The sequence below is a fragment of the Scardinius erythrophthalmus genome (genome assembly GCF_964197995.2).
Source record: "Scardinius erythrophthalmus genome assembly, chromosome: 23".
In the NCBI taxonomy this organism is placed as follows: domain Eukaryota; kingdom Metazoa; phylum Chordata; class Actinopteri; order Cypriniformes; family Leuciscidae; genus Scardinius; species Scardinius erythrophthalmus.
In genome coordinates, this window is record NC_138243.1 from 22,630,594 (window position 1) to 22,635,068 (window position 4,475).

Below are 4,475 nucleotides of genomic sequence, written 5' to 3' on the forward strand. Positions count from 1 at the left end.
ACCTTGGAGCCTGAACAGATCAACAATGACGTCCATGTCCAAAGACTGGAGCGTATGGTCGTCATCATGTACAGCAAGAGCTGTGGTTCCAGCCGTGTAGATGAAGCTAGACATCACCTTTTCTCGAATGGTACCAAGTCTCTCGAGAACCTGCCACCCACCCAAGCTGCATTGATTCAGCACATCAAAAGAGCACTGCTGTAGGCCAGCTTCTACTGGAATCAGGCAACCGCTGTCCAGCAAGATATCCCAGAGTTCAATGCATGGGGATGGTATCGGGACTCTACGAGCAAGACTTGGGAACCTTACTGGACTAATCTCGGAGACGCCAGTAAAGCCTGCACCATTCTCCTCCACTGTGGCTGCAAGACAGCATGTAGAGGGCACTGTAAGTGCTGTAAAGCCGGAGTTCGTTGCACTTCTATATGTGCATGTGAGGGTGCTTGTACAAACAATGATGGTGAAGACAATGAGAGATCCAGTGATTGTGAGTGATAATGATAATTCATGTGAGAGACTGTTGTTTTTTTTTTTATTGCTGTTTTTTTGTTATGCTAAGCAAACCTTTTGGAAGCAAAAGAGTTTTGGAAAAATTGACTATATTATTATTTTAACAATTTGATATAATATAAATATTGCCTTGCAATAATACTTGTCTTATTCTTTCTTATATGATTACACTTTGAAATGTATTCACCTGTGGTAAACTGAAAACCATTTCACTTTTATAAGGAAATGAATCAACATTGAGAATAACCTTCAAAGTTGTGGTTAAAAAAAAGGATTTTCAACCACAGTCTTGAAAAGAATACAGGTTCCAGACTTACACAAGCATAAATATAAATATGCCAATGGACTTCCTGTGGTCAATAAACATAAAATAGACACCACATCCTCATTTGTAGCGCATTTGGTTCAAAATTTGTAGCCAAAACCGTTTTTCGGACAGCAGCCATATTGAATTTAGGGAATTTGGGGGGTCCTGATATACCCAATCATAAATGTAAGTATTCCTATGGGTTTCCCATGGCCAAAGAAGGTAAAATAGACATCAAGTTTGTATTTGTATCTCATCTGGCTAAAAAGCTATAGCCGAAACCCTTTCAGGCGGCGGCCATATTGGATTTGGCCGCCATCTTGGTCTCAGGGACCATTGGCTCGGGCGCCCTGGCTAAATCATTTCAGTATCCCCTCAGCTACATCTGTGCCAAATTTGGTGCTTGTAGATGCATTTGCGCGAACAATGGTGTGTAAGGCCTGAAAACCCTAATAAGTTGATTGAACTTAATTGATTTGAGTAAACTCGTTGCCTCAATTTAATTGAGTAATGGGGTCTCCCAAAACGTGCATATTTAAGTTTACCTAACTTGGTGCTTATGTAGACTTGACTTAAATTGTTTAGTTCACCAAACTTGATGATTATTTAATGTACTTAAACAATAAAGTTCACTTAACTAATTGTTAATTTCAAGAATACTTGTATATTTAAGTAAACTCAACATGAAAATTTAACAGAAATTAGAATTTAATTCTAAATTTTAAAGTTATTATTTTTGACTGTAAGCTTTGTGCACACTGCACTTACATAAAACAATGAACAACATATTGATCCTTTGAGTCTTTATTGACCAAAATGTCAAATGGAAATGAGTCACACCCTGCACAAAGCTCTAAAGATAGCAACAATGTCCAACATTAAGTATAACTACATCAATTGTACAACTCTGATCACTTAAACATTACACTTAAGTCTCACATTTGTGTTAATGTACTGAACATGTAAACGTAATGTATACATTCTTTTTACATTTACATTAATTTGTAGAACATTCTCACAGTGGTATTAAAGTCTCACAGTGACGCTTTTTTAAACAAAAAGCTGGTTTGCCAGAGACTGCAATTTAGGCTTGAGAGAATTCTGTCCAATTGACATTAGCACACGCTGGATGAAATCAAACATGTTGGCAAGTGATTTTGGGTAATTCAGGTCTAGTGCGTGGATCAGACCAAAGAGGAGACACATAGCCATCACCACTTGACCTTCAAGTATTATTCCAATCATACAAGTTAAATACAAGGAATTGTGGGGCTGGAGTTCAGTGTCCTCAAATAAGATGCCCACTGGCACATCAAGGATGGAGTTGCGATGATCAGACACCTAGTGAAAAAACAGGCATAAATAGAGTATTGCGATCAGGTATCAAATGTTTATCAATGCATGTTTATCAGAATGTGCACTAGATTTATTAAAAACACAAATCACTAACCCTAATCCCAAATTATATGGACAAGTATGCATTTGACTTTACAAAAATGTACATGTTTCCAGCAAAGACAATACTTTTTTTTAAGTATGCAATATAAATATGTTTATTAATTTGAAGACTTGGCCACATTTGTATTTTAAAGGAATAGTTCACCCAAACATTAAAATGCACTCACTCTCAGGCCATTCAATATATAGAGGATTTTTTTTTTGTCTGAAACGATTTGGAGAACTGTAGCCTCACATCACATCACTTGCTCACAAATTGATCCTCTGTAGCGAACGGGTGTTGTACGTAAGAGTCCAAAGAGCGAACGTGTGGATTAATTGTGGATTATTGTGATGTTTTTATCAGCTGTTTGATGAGTTTGAGCACCTGTTCGAATCAATTTGTGAGCAAGTGATGTAATGCTAAAGTTCTCCAAATCTTTTCAGATGAAGAAACAAACTTATATTCCTCTTGAATAGTCTGAAAGTGAATAGTCCTGCAAATTTCCATTTTTGGCTAAACTATTGCTTTAAAATCAACATGATTTTCAAATGCTTGACAAATGCTTAGACTAATGGGAGCACAGGTGTAATTTTAATGTAAACAGGTTAAGAACAGATGCACTTACTAAACATGACTTGAAGAAAGAGTCGTCATCATCTCTAAGCATGATGGGTAGTCCTCGAATCACAAGGGTTCGGACCTCCGTTGGCTGGGCTGACTTCAGAGGAAAACACGAAATTCCATTAACGCCACAACAACAACTAATCAATATATTTGAAGCACTTTTATGAGAATATACGATTAAATGCTGACAAAATGAAATGCTTTTAAAGGGATTGTTTCCCCAAAATGAAAATTCTGTCATAATTTAGTCACCCTCAATTTATTCCAAATCTGTATAAATTTAATAAAATCTGCTTCAGTGCAGGGCTCAGAAATTCTGTGGTGCTATTTCCCGATCATGTCCCAAGTGTGTTTTTGCATGAATTTTTGCCAGATGAACTTTTAAACTACTTATGGAGTTGAATGTACTAAGACAGTCATTGTGTAGGCATGGAAAAGGTACAGTTTTTGTATGACCACCATGTTTTAAATGATAATGTTTGAGAAGTTCCCCTCTTTTTGCGGAGTTAAAAATACAGCACTTACATTTCCACATGTTCTTGTCTCAGATCACCTGTAACAGAAAAACAATTGAAAATAGTAGCTATAGTAACAATGTTCTTATAACTTATGATAGATACTTTACGAAATACTACGTTTTACAAGTCAAAATACCAAATAAGTAGATTTCTCAATCAATCAGAAATGTATAATGAAAATATTGTCAATTACTGGTGAAACAGACAAAGTTTGCCCGGGAAAAATAACACACGTGGTCTAAGCAGTAACGTTAGCTGCCATGTTCTTTCTTGCACAGAAAAAAAAGATCATCAAATATGTATCTCACAAGTAAAATAAGAAAAAAGCTGTTGACATTTCAATAATCATACCATCACAAAATCATGAAGAAAATATCGTTAAGTAATGTCGAGGTTGTCAAAGTTTGACCAAAAAAAAAAAACATCACTAACGTTACGTTAGCTGGTCTCAACTGTTGCCGAAAATTACATGATTACACAATGATTAAGTTTATATTTTACTATTACTAATAAAATAAAGAACCGTTTGATATCGCAGTTTGTATATCATCACAAAACCATCAATAAAATAATGTTAATTAGTGGTTAACGTTATGTTGGAAAAGTTTGACCAGGAAATATTCTAATCAACGTTATGGCTGCGTTCTCTTTTATTATAGAACCGTGCAAGGATTTAAATAAACATTCAGTTTTAAAAAGTCACACAAAATAACTTTGTATCTTAATAATTGTACTTACCGAGAATGGTACAAAAAGAAAAACTCCCGTAGCCGTGACGTCTTGAAATTGGTTTCAGCAACAGACCATGCGAAAATCACCAATTTTGTAATCCACCAATCAGTGCATTAGTTCTCTTGTTGCCAGGCAGAACTACTTGCGTGGCCAATCGCATCAAAGGAAGACCAGAGAGAGACATTTTAATTAAACTGATTTGAAATGAATTTGATTTAACGTTAAACATAATGTGTCCTCGCTGTATTTCTGTTATTTTGTATATTTTTTAATGAGACTTGGGAGGTGGCTGTGAGGAACTCTTTCATGCATTTTGGCACGTGGCATATGTTCACGTGCCTGT

General features: G+C 35.9%; 1 long non-coding RNA gene across 1 annotated transcript; it reads right to left on the minus strand.

The window, feature by feature from the left end:
• Positions 1 to 1,607: 1,607 nt before the first annotated feature.
• LOC308684077 lies at positions 1,608 to 4,227 on the minus strand. Its single transcript, XR_014029319.1, has 4 exons — positions 4,139 to 4,227; positions 3,408 to 3,435; positions 2,884 to 2,976; positions 1,608 to 2,158 (listed from the first exon to the last, which is right to left on the minus strand). It is a non-coding gene; the product is annotated as an uncharacterized lncRNA (long non-coding RNA).
• Between the last annotated feature and the right edge of the window lie 248 nt (positions 4,228 to 4,475).